The sequence below is a fragment of the Sarcophilus harrisii genome, chromosome 2 (assembly GCF_902635505.1).
Source record: "Sarcophilus harrisii chromosome 2, mSarHar1.11, whole genome shotgun sequence".
In the NCBI taxonomy this organism is placed as follows: domain Eukaryota; kingdom Metazoa; phylum Chordata; class Mammalia; order Dasyuromorphia; family Dasyuridae; genus Sarcophilus; species Sarcophilus harrisii.
The window spans coordinates 356,602,131-356,620,025 of NC_045427.1; the positions used below are offsets into that span (position 1 = coordinate 356,602,131).

The 17,895-nt window shown below is 35.1% G+C and overlaps 1 protein-coding gene across 6 annotated transcripts in view; it reads right to left on the reverse strand.

Moving 5' to 3' along the window:
• The window catches only part of TRAF3 (TNF receptor associated factor 3), a 158,993-nt gene that overhangs the window by 140,958 nt on the left and 140 nt on the right, over nt 1–17,895 (reverse strand). For 3 of the 6 annotated variants that reach the window (XM_031953207.1, XM_031953211.1, XM_023504187.2), the window contains exon 1: nt 17,179–17,895. This exon is cut by the window's right edge and continues 140 nt beyond it. The gene's annotated coding sequence lies outside the window, so the exon portion shown is untranslated. The remainder of the gene's footprint in view (nt 1–17,178) is intronic. The other 3 variants (XM_031953210.1, XM_031953209.1, XM_031953208.1) reach the window with 2 other exon arrangements.

Sequence of the window (17,895 nt, forward strand, 5' to 3'; positions counted from 1 at the left end):
CAACTAATATGCATGCCTTTATTTCTATAAAAATATTTATGAGAACGATGTACACATATATCTAGGGTAACCTAGAAGAAAATATGAAAAGGGAACAGACAGGCTTTCACAAACTATATTCTACATCAAACCACATCTTCACTCAATTGATTGAAACATGCAGGGCACACAACTGTGATTATTTCCTGTTGATAATAAATGGCATTTGATTTGGTAAAATGAAATATAGCCATGTCTCCAAGGCATATGTTAAAAATCAAACAAGTTTTCTTTAGATGCAAAAACAGAAACAAATTTGTCCAGTTATACTTTATCAATATCAATCAAACAAGGCATAAAATAAAGATGTGTGCTAGCCAAAGACATTCATCATTGCCAAGGAATATGTCTAGTAAAGAATCCAAATAGAATTGAATTTCTCTGACAAGTGAGGTCCTCCAGATATTCCTGGATCAGATGACTTGTAATCACTCACACCTCAGATACTTTTATCTATGTGATATTGAGCAAGTTAGCATCTCTAGACATCAGTTTCCTCATTTATAAAGTGAAAGTACTGGACTAGATGGCATGAGATTCCTTCTAGCTTGAAATCTGTGACCTTAAGAATTGTGCAGCTCTTCCAAAATCCCCAAGATGCTCCTTAAAATAAAAACAATCTTTTTTAATACCAGTATTCTGGCAAAGGTGTCTATGAATCTGAGAACAATATAGTCCCTAAAAAATCAAAACTGCAGATTCCCTGAAAACTAACAGAGGGACATTGTGTGCTGCAGCATATTACTAATGATAATGTATATGCAAGGAAAGCCACAAAAGATATCATCCAATATATAACCTGAATATTATAGGTTAGAGGAGATTACAAAAAAGACCAAAGCAATCACAAAAAACAAAGTGGATAATTCAGATTACCTAAAATTAAAATTGTTTCCAAAGCCTATGGATTTTACCTTTGCAATGTCTCTCATATATGCCTCCTTCTCTCCTTTCATACTGACACCACACTGGTACAGCAGCTCATTCCCTCATACTTGAACTACTGCAAGAACCTGCTGGTGAATCTTCCTGCCACAAGTTTCTCCCCACTCCCAATCATCTCCATTCAGCCACTACAGTGATTTTCCTAAAGCACAGATCTCATCATGTCACCCTTCTATTCTATAAACTCTAGTAGTTCCCTATCATCTTCAGGATCAAATATAAAATCTTCTGCTTGGAATTCAACGTCTTTCATCATCTATTCCCAGTCCCACTACTCTTCTAGTTTTCTTACATCTTATACTCACCTTCTTTTTTGTCCTCTTTTCTTAATAACAGTGGTCTATAAAGCCTTCAGCATTAATACCACAAAACACTTTTGAAGAAGCTAGAATAATTATCCATTTTACAGATGAAGAAAGTGAAGTAACTTGCTCAACATTACAAACCTGTTAAGGGTTTGTAATCAGTTTAAGGTCCAGAAAAAAACTGCCTCAGACCTTCTATATTTATATATGCACCACAATGCCCTACATTGAATAGATATTTATACATTTGTTGATTTGATTTAAAAATCAAAAATACTATAGTTATCTGAGGCAAAAAAAATTCAATAATCTCAAAAATTAAAGAACCATAGATATATATTAGGTTTGCCTTTAGAAAGCATTTTCCTTAACAACAACCTTGTGAAGTAGATGAGGAAATCCAAACAAAGGAATCAAAGGCAAAAATCATAAAAATACAAAGAGCAGGATTATCAGAGTAATAATGGTAGTGTGACTTGAGGAAAAACTGATGTTGAACAGTGAAACAAATCAACAATAAGTTAAGACTTCAAGAATATGTTAAAGGGGCCAAAGTTTTTCAAGCACAACTCTGTCACTGAAATCCATCAAATAATACTGTGAGATCTTCAACAAGGCTGGGTAAAATTTATTCATTTCTCTTGGGATGGAGTGACCCAGAGATCCAGGTCATAAGCCTTTTTTTTCCTTTCAAATTGACAAAATTCCTGGATATAATATACTGGAAGCCAAATTGTCTCAGACAACCATAATATAAGTGTGAAATAAAGACCTACAAACTTCACTTTGACAGTTGAAATAAATGAATATATAGTAAATAGACCTCTACTATGATCAGTATTCTAAAAATCAAACTTCTCTTTGGGAGGAAAACATGATAGAGAAATGCGTACAAGGAAAGCAAATTGTGAAATTATTATTTTAGGAAATGCTATCTAATATAAATTTTAGAATGATCATTCAAAGGTTACCTAAGAATTCTGAGAAGTTTCTCCCTAAGAAAGTTCATCTATTCTCCTGGGTTCAATTATGTTCTCCTTTTAGATGACTTCCAAATTTATGCATTTATTCATAATGGCCTTTCTGAACACTATTCCCACATCTCCAAGGCATTGTTGGACTTCTCTACCTAGAATCCCACTGACATACTCAAATATGAATTCATCACCTGTTCCTCTAAAATCACTATTTTACAAAAGTTTCCTGTTTCTGTTGAGGGCAACTAAGTCTATAACTCCCCCTGGAAGACTCTTTTTTTATGTTTCTTACTTTTAATTGGGGTAAAGTAAATTGAAATGGCATAATAGACAGCTGGAATTGGAGAATCATACGGAGTGAATGGGAACCATTGATGGATAAATCCAGGCAGAGTATCATCAATGAGTCTGCTGATGAAGACAAGTGATTAGTATATTCAAGGTCAAGGACATAGCCATTAACTGTCTTCAGAGCAGATGGTGTTGGTTTGGTGATATCAACCATTACCAAAAAAAAAGTGCATTGAATTGGCCTAGTATGTCAACATGAACAGAAAACAGAAAGTGTAGATATAAACAATCTAGCAGAATTTTCTCAATCTCATTAACCCCAAAACTAGAATCAGAAGGTCTACAATGGACAAAAAATGGAAATCTACAAAATATTAGACTGAAATGTTATAATTAATATATCATACTCCTGGATTTGTATTCTCTTCCTGAAGAAAGTATTCATAATCTATAAGCATAATGTTTTTGAGTGGTCTTTAACCTTAGGCTCTTGACATTTGGCCTCCATTTATTTTCTTCCTCAAAACTCAGTCATATTTTCCAAAATATTTTTTGCCATCATTCTATATGTCCACCTTTGTATTGATCATATTATGACATAGAATTTTGAATTCTTTATAAAATTTCTCTACCTTTAACCACCAGCTACAAATATGATGGCTTATAAATAAGCTTCACTTATCTTCATGAGGATCCTTTTCTTTATCCTCATTATGGGAATTACAAGATGATAATATCCCAGAGAATACTTTCAAGTTTATGAATGCAAAATGAAGTCGACTCCACAACCTCTGAATCCATGAGTTCTAACTTCCTTGTATCATCTGACTTCATTTCAGAACAGCAATACTCAGGTGGTTTAATTCTTGTAATAATACATTAATTCTTTCATCATTGGTTTAAAGCCTAACATTTATAAAAACCTAAAGTTATGTTAGTATTTATTGAGAATTTTTAAAATGTTATTTTTAACATCTTCTCATGCTTTTTCACTGCTCCATTCCCATCACTATGGAAAGAGATGACATAAGAGATGAAATTGTTGATGGATTATTTTACAAAAATATCTCAGTTCAAGGAAGGCATCAAAAGAATGGAAGAAATTATAGATTGTATTGTTTTCCCAGACCTATGATTTTAGTGGTATAGAAAACTTTTTCTATCAATATTGACCATTTAGTTTTAGAGTGATGCATGAGGGCACTAAGAGGTTAAGCAACCTACCCAGAGCATGAAACAGGACTTTCCAGGTCTTCCTGTCTCTAAGGGTATCTTTTTGTCTAGTGTATTATGTAATATTATCTCCCTCCAAAAAAGCAATTGAGGATATGTAACAAAAAATATGCCTACTTTTTTATTCTCACATTAACTTCATGAAAACCATGTGCACACATATGAAAAGATGTCTTTGGTGAAAATATGAAGACATAGTCAGACTTCCACAATTTTCTATAATCAAACCACATCTTCAGTCACAAACTAAAAGATGAAAAGAATGCAAGACTTTTTATGGTTATTGTTTGTGGATTATAAGTAGAGCAAAACATAGCCTTAAAAGACTCTCCTTCAACAAAGAACTTTTCATATAAAGGCTAAAATCAGGCAAGATTCTTTAATAACTGCAAGCATGGAAATAATGGAGACAAATAATTCTCTGATTATTTTTAAGTGAAGTACAAAATAAGATGTAAGTTGCCAGAGATATTTACTACTCTCATGGAGGAAGTGCAGCACCAAGTCCAAATGAAAAAAGGATAGATGATGGTCTTCCATATGCTCCTACTACAGCTTATATAATAATTGCATGAGACTCTACAACATTACAACTCCTTCTCAATAGCATCCATAATTATACAAAATCAACCCAACCATCTATACAGGAAAAACTAAGTGGATAAAAATGTTCAGACTGTAATATGAAATCAAAGGGTCAATCCATCAGTACATACATACATACATCTGAGATAGGTACTGCAGATGGACAGTGTACTGAATACAAAACAAATATGGAATGGATCACAGTTGGGAAAGAGCACGATGCTTTTAAGGATCCTAAATTGGTCCCTTGACATTAAGACATACCTTGTTAAAAATACCTTGTTTAAAAACAAGTGTTTTCTTGGTGATATGTTATAAACAGAGTCAAAGCTGCAAGTAACACAAAGAGTGGTCACAGGTAAAACATGACATATTTTCAATGATGTACAAATTCTGATGTAAGAGATATCAGTAAGAAAACATGTATGTAGAAAAGTGGATGGATTGGTTGTAAGGTCAGAGGAAAGGAAAACATATAGGCAGCTTAAATGTTTCATTAGCATCCACAAAAGGTAAAAAGATCTAGATGAAGGCTTACTACATGTTGGGTGAATCTGGTGTGTTAGAGTTATAAAAGAATGAGAAGGCTTAGATGAAAAGAATATCAACAATTGATAATATCATACATACACTAATACAGGAGTTTTTAACCTCCAGAAGGTTCACATATTTCAAGGGGTTCCCATCCCATTTTAGATAAGGAAAAAAATGCCATCTTTATTTTCACTAACGTCTAACAGAAACTTAAATTTCTTTCAATCATAAATGTATGCAATAAAACAGTTTTCTCAAAAGGGGTCCAGAGGCTTTACTAGACTATCAAAGGGATTTATGACAGAAAAAGGTTAAGAACCCCTCCACCAAGATAAAGGCAAGATCCTATTCTAAAGTTACAAAGAAGAAAAAAACAAACAAAACATAGCTAGTGCCCTTAAAGTGCTTATCCTCCCATGTGGGAGACTGAGATAAATCATCATTAAAATAGAATAAGATAATGGCAATGCAAGGATAGTGACAAAGTACAACCTGGAGGAAAAGATCATTATTACTCTACAGAAAACTGAGGCAAAAAGAGTTTAAATAATATGCTAAGGATGACACAGCTAGCTAGTTAATGAGGCTAAATTTTAACTTAAGCCTTCTTCTCCAAGCTCATCTCTCTTTCCAATGCACTCCCTAGTTGCTACTTTATAAGTAGAGATGTAGAAGCAGCCTAGAAGATATAAGGCCTTGACTGGCTTTAACAAATGCAGAGGTAAGTAAGACAAATTCAGGAAGCAAAGAAGAGTCCAGTTTGGCCTGAATATAGACCATGGGAAGGGTGAAATAAAATTGAAAAAATACATTGCAACCAATCACAAAGAGTTTCAAATGACAAGCTGAGGCATTTGTATTTTATCCTAATGGCAATAAAGAGCCATTTAAGGTTTTTGACCATAGGGTTGTTATCTGTGCCTTAGGAAAATGATTTTGGCAGCTACCAGAAGGACGGATCAAAGAGGAATGATATTGGAGGCTGGGAGACCAGTTAAAAAACTACTACTATAGTTCTAGTAAGAGGTCCTGAACTAGGGTAGTGTAGGAGTAGATAGAAAGGGGGAAATGTAAAAGATATTATTAAAAAAGCATTGACAAGATTTAGTACTGACTAGATGTGGAAGACAAGGAAGAAGAAAAAGTCAATGACTCCACATTTTGGAATATGAGTAACTAACCAGGCAGATTATGGTCAACAGAGTAAGGCAAGTTGGGAAAAGAAGTAGGTTTTGGAGGAAAAATGAACAATTCAGTTTTGGACATGTTGATTTTGAAGTGGTAACTGGACATGTAGGTGGAGCTATTTAATAATAAGCATTTGAGAATGTAGCCCTGGAAAGTTCAGAACTGAGATTAGAAGTAAACATAAAGATTTGCGAGTCAAGGGCAAAATAACACTTCCAAAAGAGAAAAAAACAGAAGAATACAGAGAACTTTATTCACCCTCTATCCAAAAAAACAGTAAGAAACAGTGACTCCTCAAACTCTTAAGTCAATGATATTGGTTTCTTTAGGGAAGAGGGAAATAGTTATTATAAGGAAAAGAAAAGAGAGCTGAGGGAAAGGCATTTGAAGTCCTGGCATTATATGAGATTTGCCTTAGAATCATAGAATCCAAGTATGCTAAAGCTAGAAGTCATCTTTGGAACTATCTAGTCCAATACAAGAGTATTTTACATATATAGAAATTGAAGCCTTGAGAAGAGAAGTGACATCCAAGATCACAAGTGCAAAGGTTCACTAATATGACCCTCAATCACCTATTAAACATTGTGCAAAGCACTGTGCATTCTAGACTTTAGAAATTAGGGGGAGGGGAAAGGAACCCATTTCTTCCTCAAAGAGCATACTAAGGAGTAAAGTAAACAGATACATACCTAGAAGGTAATTAGAGGGTGGGGAACACTAAGAGATAAGGGAAGGTTTCATAGAGGAGGTAACATCTGAGCTGAGATTTGTAAGTGAACAAGCCTTCTGAAAGGCACAAATTAAGAAAGAACATATTATAGGAAAATAGAATATCAAAAGTTATACATTTTGGCCAGAACATAGAGGGGTAAAGAGAAATAATGTGAAATAAAATTGAAAAGGTAGGTTGGAGCCAAATTATAGAGAACCTTAAATGCCATACCGAGGAGTTGGTATGTTATCCCAAAGGCAATAAGGAACCACATGTCCAGGCCTGTTCCTTATGAAGATTATTTGACAATTGCACCAAAATTCTATTGGAAAGGATAGAGAGTAGGGACAGGAAAACAATCAGGAAGCTATTTCAATATCAGAGATAAGGGGGGGGACAAGAATCTAAAATGATATAAAAAAAACTTTGCAGAGGTAGAATACCCTGAACTCGACAATTCACTAAATATAAGGAAACAAAGGAGAGAGAATGGTCTAGGATGACTCCAAGGTTATTTACCTGGATGACTGGGAAGATAGGGAAGGGGGATGTCTTTAACAGAAATGAGAAAGCTTGAAAAAGAGAATTAAGAAGAGGCAAAAGAGATCTTGTCCAAATTTCAGTCCTGCGACCCTGCAACCCACTTCACTTCTCTGAAGCTATTTCTTAACCTGAAAATAGGAATAATATTTTTTGTTGTCTTTGTGTTCAGTATAATCAAACTCTCTGTGACCCCATTAAGGATTTTCTTGTGGGGGTTTTTTGTTTGTTTTTGTTGGGTTTGAATTAAGGTTCTCAAGATACTGGCGTGATTTGCCATTTCCTCCTCTAGCTCATATAACAGATGAAGAAACTGAGGCAACAGTGTGAAATGATGTGCCTTTATAGCTAATAAGTGTCTTAGGTCTCATTTAAACTTAGATGAGCCTGGTTCCAGGCCTGTCACTTTATCCATTGTGTCATTTAGCTGTCCTGAGAATAATATTTGTACTTGTTATATTAAAGTGTTACCATAAAGAAAGTGTAAATTTCAAAGCACTAAAGAAATGAGTTATTATTACTAGGTGCAAGGAAGGCACTGTACTAGGCTTTGCTGGGTGATACAAAAATGAGTCAGGGATGCAGTGGATAAAGCAAGCACTGGACCTGAAAACAGGAAGACTGGCCCTTGCCCTAGACTCTTACTATAGCTGTGTGATCCTAGGCAAGTCACTTAAGCTTTGCTTCAATTTTCTTACTTATAAAATGAGAATCATAATAGCACTTACCTCACAAGAATGCTATGAAGATAAAATGAGAATACTGACAAAGTGGTTTATGAATCTTAAAGCACTATATAAGTGCTAGCTATTATTATTATTATTGTAGTCTTTGCCCTGATAGACTAGTAGGTGGGAAAGGACCTTCATCTTCTGTCCCCCCCCCCCAAAAAAAAAAAAAGAAAAAAACTTCTACTGGTACAGAAAAGAATGTGGTAACTGTTTAATTGAGAAACAAAGAAAGTGCTATGTTTAAAGACTTTAAAAGAATCATATTCAGTCTTTTTCCAAAATAACCAACATCATTCCTCTGCTAATTTGGAAATGGGACTTTTCCCCTCATTAACTCATACTCCCTTAAGTATCCTGTAGTTATAATGAAATGTAGAGATGAAGGGACAAAATTCTCTCTACACAATGAATAGGCTTTAGGGATTTACTCACCAGTAACAAATTAATGTCTGCAAAATACTTTAAAGATCTAAAGTACTACATCATGACTAAATACTGTTATTACTAGATAAATGGTTCAAATGTAAATCAAAAGGAAGAAAAAAATTAATAAATGAAGTTAGAGAGTTATTTAGTTAGGTGTGAGCAACACCTAAAGTATGTGGATCAATTATATTTGTAAAAGTATTGATACGTTGTTGCTCATTATATTAGGCCAAGTGAAATATAAGAAAAGCAATAGATTCCAAATTAAAAAGTTAAAGGTATATAAAATAGCAACCAAATAAAATGGGGGATAGGGGAAGTAGAATGAAGAACTAGTAATTCTAAAGAATAAACGTGGGCAGCTAGGTGGTACATTGCTTAGAGCACTGGCCCTGGAGTAATGAGGACCCTGAATTCAAATATGACCTCAAACACTTGAAACTTACTAGCTGTGTGACCCTGAGGAAGTCACTTAATACAGACTGATTCACAAATAAATAAATAAATAAATAAAAAGAATAAATGAAAATAGTATTTGAAAATGAGATACACCCTCACCTCTTGACTCCTATGCCCCAGTTGGTCATATTAAGTTCATCATCTTAATTGATTTACCTTTTTTCCCATTTTACAATTATAATCAATTTACTTTCTGAAATGGAATCAGTATTTAAACTAGGTGAACATACAAAATCTAATACCTTGTATAAGACCAGGAAAAGGTTCTACTATGACTTCCACTGCTATAGGGACAAAATAGTTGCCCAGTAACCTCCTTAACTTAAACATCACTTAAGTCCTCCTAATATAAAAGTTGGATTCTCAAAAGTTATATACCTAGTTCAGTGCCTTATACATGTTGTTGTTCAGTTGTATCTGACTCTTTGTGACCTCAATATTTGTGGTTTTCTTAGTATAAAGATACTGGAATGGTTTGCCATTTCCTTCTCCACCTCATTTTACAGATGAGAAAACCAAGGCAAAAAAGATTCAGTGACTTGCCCAGGATTACCTAAGTAGTAACTAAAACAGAATTTGAACTCAGGTCATCTTGGCACCAGACTGAATACTCTATCCATTGCATGACTTAACTGCCTTGTTACACAGAAAATATTTAATACAATGCTTGTTGAATAAAGATCTGATTTTTCTAACATTAAAAAGGGTTTTAAGTAAGCTTGACAACTATTATTGTCACATCTAAATTTTTATTCTCTTCTAAAAACTAATACAGTTCCTAATATACCTTAGACACTTATATGTTGTATATATGAATTATTATCAGATGACTAGCCTAGCTAAGTCTGAACAAGGCTGGCTAACAGTTGAAATTTACTGTCAGTAACTAGTGAAATGTGGCCAAATCATGATCTGAATCAGGTAGCACACTGATGAAATCAAGATCTTTCAAAGTAATTAAAAGCACAGTATAAAATATAGTTGTCCTGAATTTTTATATTTTTGAGAGTCAGCAATAACCAAGTAATTTTAAGAGGAAAGCATTAATGAAGCCAGTCAGTGATAAATATGAGTCCCAGGTTGAGAAGCTATCTTATTTTCCTACACAACTAGACTGCAATTCAAATGAGATAATGAATGAAAAACACCTACCATTCCATTTAAATGTAGTAGAAAAACTTCCATTGTTATTGTTACCTTCATAAGTACAAATCAGCACATTAATTAACCTTAAAAAGCAACTTGACATTAAATAGCTTCACAGGTCAAATCCTATTTTATTTTTAAAAAATCCCATACCAAAGGACCACATTGATCATAGCTGACAATATCTTCCCAATTGCTTTTACTGCTATTCTCTGATTCTCTGCCTTACTGATCATTTTAATTCTGTACTTGCATCAAGACCTGCCTCAAGTTTCAATTTATCCATGATTCCTTCCATGAATAATCCCAACCCCCAAAAAGCTTTTCCTTTTTTGAATTACTTTACCATTTATAGCATGTGCCACATACTCCATCAGTTTATTAAGAGCTGTCTCATCTCATCATCTGCTTCTGATGCCTCAATGTTACAGGGAGGTGTTCTTGGGTTCTTTCTCAGATTATGTCAGCAGAGTGCAAGCACTGGCAAGTCCTACCATTCTGGAAAGGCTTTAAACATGGGCCTAGTAGGCCTATTGGCTACAGACCAAAAGAGCTAAGTTTGGAGGAGCTCATTACCTGGTTGGCCACAGAATGAAGAGTTTTTCAGGCTTAACAACTTTTGAAGATTGGCTATAGAGGGTTTGCAATCTTTATTAGTAAAAGGAACCCATACCATCCCTTGAAGCACTGAAGTACTGTCATTTCCATAGAATTGTTGAAAATTTTTTAGAAAATAAGTTCTCAACCTTCTGACTAAGATCAAAGGTAACAAGTTTTCTAGAGTACAATGTTTGATTTTCTTTTAGTTTCTTCATGTCTGTATGTTACTGTGACTCCTGAAAGTTAGTAACTCTCCCATAGAACCTAGCACATTAAACAAATGTTTGATGACTTTTTCATACTCCCACTAATATATTTTGTGTTCAAAATGGGCCATTATGTAAAATGCCACATAGAAGAGTATTGTGTTATGGTAAGATTCCATGTATGAGAAAAAGGTTTCCAATACTCAACCAATGTTCCACTTAATTATGAATATACCTAGTAGGTATTTAAAGATCATTTTTAAAAAATACTGTGTTTAGAATCAGAAGACTGATGGAATCAAGTCCTGATTCTCCTATAAAGTGCTAAGCACAGTGCCTGGCATATAACAAGCTTAATAATAATAACAACATAACAATAAAAGCTTATTCCCTTCTCCATATTGTGTTACTTTGGACAAGTCATTATAATCCTCTGAACTTTAGTTTTCTCTTCAACAAAATGAGTATAACACTTGAACTATTTATCTCCTAGGGTTGTTATAAAGTCTAATGATATGGCATAAGTACTTTGTAAATAAATGATATATGAATGTCTCTATTATAATTTCAAATGACATTCATTGTCAATATATCTGACATCTATTCACCTTGTTCAGCTGAACAAAAAGCCTTGTATCCTCATTTCACGCATTCTAATTTTGTTCACAGGAACTGAACAAGACATACATAATATACAAAAATGAAACATGGAATTGCACAGAGGAACTAGAAAGAGATTTTTATATATTTGTAGCCCTTTCAAGAAACCACATTCATTAGAAAGCCAACACCACATAATAATCAGAAACATCAGAAGAACAATGAATGTGAAGAGCAAATCCAAAAGCTACCTTGCTCTTACACACACACACACACACACACACACACACACACACACACACATAATATAATCTAGAGAGATCAACAGAGCAGAAGGATAACATGCAAAGAGGAACAACTAGAACTGATTTTTTCTGTGGCATTTGAACTATATAGAGCCCAATATAAGTTGGGATCCACCAGAAGAGAGGCTTGATTGAGCTCTTTATGAAAAGAGCACAGAGTTTATCTGATGGCTAAGAGGCTCAGGTACAAATTTATTGTGTTTTTGTTGAGTTAAATAAAACCTGTCCTATATTCAAAGTCTCATTAACCTGAGTGCTTGCAGGGAAGCCAAAGACCCTTTCTGGGAAAGCAAAAGGATACAAATACTGACTGTGCCAGGATTTCCCTGGGTAGGATCCTGATACAAAGAGACTCTGTGAGAGATCTCCCTAAAACTATACCTAGGTCCATAGAAACCAGAGTTCAATCAATAGAAAACAGATACACACAAAAAAGATGGACAATTCCTTGGACTTTAATAAAATTTGATCTGTAATAGTAATATTTCACCATCTCTATATCTTATACCAGGTCATCTGCATAGAGAAATGGAATTTTCCAGGAAAAAAAATGCTTTACCTTTTTTGATCCTCTCTTCTATTTCCTACGCATCACACAGACAAACCTTGACACCCACAGGAACACAAAGAATATCTATTACATAGGTTTTCAATAAGTATTTTTTAAAAGATGAGAAAACCATTTTTGATGAATTGTGTAAATTAAAAGATACTTCAATAGAACAAATGCTCTCTTATTATGGGTTTTTTCTTCCTTTTCTACTTTTTTGTTATAATTTCCAACTACTTTGTATCTTTTAACCTCTCCTTTTAGACAAAAACCTCCAATTGTTTTCTTATCTTTTCTGTCCCACAAGGAAAAGCTACATAGCATAACTAATAGAGAACCAATACCATAATCCACTCAAGTCCTGCCTCACACAAACTAGTTGTGTGACTACAAGCATGTCACTTAACAGCTCAGTGCCCCAGGTAACTCTTAATACTAGATGAGTTACTTGCTTATCTTCAGTGGTGGAAAGAATTCACATAGATGGAGGTTCTTATGGTGAATAAAAATCTAGGGGGAAAAAAAAAACAGGACAATACTAAATTTCTTCTTGTTAGTCTTTTGCCTTTCTGTTCCTCCCACCCTCTAAATTCCCTGCACTAAATTTCTACCTTGCTTAATCTTTTTTTTTTTTTTGTAGCTTCATTTTCAGACAGTATCTTTGTCATTGACTCTATTTCTTCTCCTTTTATTCACCCCAATTTTATATTTTCTTTCTAGTATTTTTTTTTTTTTTTTTTGGTATTCGGATCCCAAGTACTTTAGCAACACAATCCAGACATTTTAAAAATATAATGCATTTTTGAATTCTCACCAAAAAAATTTATCCATGAAGACTGTTAAAAAGTAATATCCATTTTATCTTTTTAAATTATATTCTATATAAAAAATAAACCAGATAATTTATATTACATAAGACTTAAAAGGTTCTTTGCACAAACAAAATCAATGCAGCTAAAGAGAAACTAGAATGGAAGAAATCTTTCAATTAAATATCTCTGATATTTATAATATATATGACATAAAAACATAAGCCCAAGAACCATTCTTCATAGGTAATTGATCATTTATGAACAAAAAGCTTTTAAAAGAAGATTTGTAAACTAGTAATAATCATATAAAATGCTCCAAATCACCAATACTGCATGAGAAATGCAAATTAAACCAATTCTTAAGTTCCACTTCACATCATATTGATAACGATGAAATATAGAATTATATTGGAGGTATGATAAGGAAAAACAGGCAAACTAAACCAACAAGGAATGGTGGAGCTGTAAGTTAGGTCAATTATTTTGGACTTGGAATTATGTCAGAAGAGTCACTAAATTGTTACTAGCAAGACAGTTAAGTAGTCCAGTGTATATAGCACCCTAACCCTGGAGTCAGGAAGACCTGAGTTCAAATCCAGCCTCAATCATTTACTAGCTATGTGACCATATGTAAGCCACTTAATATGACCCTGCCTCCAAAAAATAAAAAATAAATTGTTGATACCCTTGTGACCTAAAGATCCTACTACTGCATAGATAGATATGATAGATAGATCAAGCAGACAAGCCTCATATGTACCAGAATATCCATCGTAGTACTTTTTAGGACAGCAAAGAGCTATTAAGAAAGTGGGTATTCCAATGATTAAGGAATGGCTGAACACACTGTGGCCTATGAATATAACAGAATACTATATATTGTTGTGTCATAAGAAACAGTGAGGAATTTGTAGAACTAGAAGACCCATAAAAACTGATGCAGTGATGTAAAGCAAAACCAGAAGAACAATGAACACAGTGACTATAGTGATGTCAATGAAGGCTAAAACAAGGCCAAATTCTGAATAATTGTAATGAACAACATTTGTCCCATAGTACAGATAATGAAACACAATTCCCTTCTTTTGATAAGGGCCAGTGTGGTGGAGGCGGGGGAAACATTAAGGATGCAGAATGTTGATATACTTGATCACCTGTCACTGATAAAACTTGATAACTATTGATTGTTTTAACTTTTTCCTTTTTTATAGCAAATCATTCCATGGCAGTGGTTTGAAAGGAGATTTGGTTGGAAATCACCAATGCCAAAACAAAAAACATAAATAAAACTTTTTTAAAATGACTATGAGCAGTCTTGCTTTTTTAGAAATGATACTTGGTCTTCAAGCATGAGAATACAGCTTCCAAGCTAATTGTTCTTAAAGTGACCAATGCAATAAAATTTCAGTCATTGTATAATGTTTGATAAGATGGATCACATACTGTTCTTATTATATCAAGATGGGAAAATAGAGATGAACAACTTTAACATAATTTCCTTTCTTTGGTATAAATAAGACTTGTAACAATTAACTTGTAACAATTAATTGTTAACAATTTAACAGTTAAATCCCTCAGAGAATTTTCCAATATAAAAATATCATTTGAAAGAAAAAAAGCCTTCTTTTAAAGCAATGATTAATGCCTTTTCACATTTCAATCTATTAGCACATCCATCCCAATAATACCCCAAAGCACATTACTCCACTTTTTTTTCACAAGAGTGATTTAAAATTTCTCATAGGGGTGCATAACAATTAAAAAAAACCACTGTAATAGAATATTCCTATTTATGAAATCTGTATAACAAACAGAAGTTAATATCAGTAATGAAATAGTGTTATAATTATATCTATGAAAAGGGTGTAGGGTTTAAAGGAGAAAAGCTGAGAGAATAAATAGCAGTTCCTTAATTATTTTAGTTAAAATCTATCATGTAAATTATGAAAAATAATGTTATTTTGGTGAGATTAACTAACCATCGGTCCCTGCTATTGTCTTTTTCTATTGAGTGTTTTTATAACCCTCTCCCTGATCAAGAGTCTTATTAAGAAATTGGAAGACATACAAGTAAAATAAATTGGTCTTTTCTATCACAGAAAAAATGTCCTATGTATGTTTAAAAAACACCATCACTATGCTGGAATTCTTTCTGGCTGCTATTTGGTTTCCTATATTATAGGATATGACAGCTGGAACAGATTACTCTTCAGTGAGATGCCTTACATTGTAAACCACAACCCTGATAAGGTTTGATTTTAACTAGTGATGCTAAAATTCAAAGTCTGTCAGTATTTCCATAATAAGCCCCTACTCTCAGGGGTTTCCAATCTGGCCATAAAATTTTCCTGTTTTGGCATTAGAGTGGCTTATTTTGTTTCAGTCTAGGAATGGCAAGGCTTTGGATGTGTGTTTTAATTCACATTTAAATTCTTAAGGAGATTTTTAAAAGCAGAATATGACATGGCAAATATTTTCCTTTATTTTTTCATTCATTTGAATCAAGAATAGCTTTATACCATTTTATCAGTTTCTCCTTATACCTGATGAAGCCTTTGAAAATAAAAAGTTTTTAAAGATTTCATGTACAAAATAAGTGTATTTTAAAACCGTGTGTGGATGCATATAATCATTTCTTCACTTGATTAAATCATTGCCAAAGCCAAGATTATAGAAACCAACCGCTTCCAAGGTTTACTCCTAATATGTATTCACAGCATATGTTGAAAAATAATGGCTCCTCTTCAATTGTATGCTGTGAATGTAAATTAAGAAAAGCATACACTGTGCTAAATCCTGCTTTCTTATAATATCTACAAAAATAGAATACACTCAATTTCTGGCTGTAAATTCATTCTAAGATGAATGCAAACATTTCAAACACAATTTCCCCTTTGGCTGACCATTAATCATTTGAGCATATCTTGGATTCCTAAGAATGTCCTTGGGACTTTGTCCTCAATCATTTAATACTCCTTTAAAACAATTAATTTGAGATCATTTTAAACAGTAGAGATTCTTACAAAGGTCTAAATATCAAGTAGACATCCCAAAAGGAGCTATGAGTTTCATTAATATGTAAGCAACAGCTTGGCATCTCAAGATGGAGCTGGAAATGAAGTCGTAGGGATAACTGTGCTCATCATTGCTTTGGGGGATTTCATTAATTTATCAACTGAAGATAATTTTTTGCAAGCTATCTGTAACCGTGTTACAGTACTTTTCTATCTTACAGACTACTGCAGTTTTCTGATTATGAATCAGTCAGAGGTTCATCTGCAGAGGAATGACTCAGTATAAACTTTAAAATAATGGCTTAAAAAAAAAAAAAAACACCCTAAAGTCAACCAGGGTAAGTACATTCATGAATTTAAATGCTTTGAATGGAGTATCTCTTTTGGGGAGCAACATTTTATCCCTCTCAGTACACAAAACACTGATTTAAAAAGAGAGAAAAAGAAAATCAAATACAATAAATAAGGCCTTGGAATCCACATTTTTTGGAAAGCTTAGAACAACAACCAAAAAAAAGATCCTTCTACGTTGACCAGGTGCAACCGTCCACACTGACACATTCTGCGGATTTTCCATAAAGGGAAAAATCCAGATCCCATTTGACTACATTCTTGAGGGTAATTCTACTGCCTGCAAGTAGCTACGAGCGAATTATTTAAGAGAAAAGCCATAAATGGTGCCCTCACCCCAAGATATTTCCCAAAGAAAAATACCATCTTTCCCTGACAAAGTTTTTCAAAGTTAGATTAAAGCGTTTTTAGTCTCCAGTAGGAAAAGAATAGCAGAGGAAGAGGTGGCTGGTGTTTCTTGTAAAAGCCCCACTCCAGCTCACTCCCGACTACATCAGGAAATACTGAAATGGACAGAGGTTTCCACAAAATATAACATCAGAGTAAGGCAAGACACACACACACACACGCACACACACGCGCGCACACACGCTGCCTCGGGAGTTCTGGGCCAGAGGAATACTCACTGATCCATCCTCTCTGCAGCAGCAGCAGCAGCAGCGCCGGCAGCCAGAAACGCCGATCACTTTGGGGGCCCGCGGCAGTCACGTCGCCCCACGGAGAAGCCCGAGTTTTGCCCGAGCAGCAACAGGGCAGGCGGAGCTGGGAAAGGGTTCCGAAGCCCGAGCTTCTAGCAGCAGGGTCGGCAAGCCCAGCGGCAGCGGCGGCGGCAGCGGCGGCAAGGCGAGAGATGAGGGTCTGAGAGGGATCAGCAGCAGCCACAATCTTGAAGCAAGAAGCTAAAGAGAGCAGCAAGGGCACAGCTTGGGGGAGGGGGAGAGGGAGGGAGAGAGGGAGGAAAAGAGGGAGGGGGCGGGGGGAGAGGGAGAGGGAGGGAGGGAGGGAGGGAGTCTGAAAAAGCTGCAGAAGCAAGTGCCCCGGCCACACCAGGGGAAGGTGGCTGCCCCGCCTTCCCCCTCCCTCTACACGCCCACCCCCCTCCCTACAGCGTAGCGAAGCAACGTGGAAGAGCACTCAAACCAACCCCCCTCCGCGCTCGTGGGGGTCCCTCTCCCCTCCCCTCGCCCCCAGTTTTCCCTCCTTACCCAAGACTGATAGAGCTGCCACCGGCTGGGCTCCTCAAAGCCACTGGTCGCTTAAGGAAGCCGAGTGGGTCCTGCTCCCCCTTCCGCACCCTCCTCCTCCCCCTTCAGCCCCATCTCGCAGGCGGGTGGGCTGAGCTG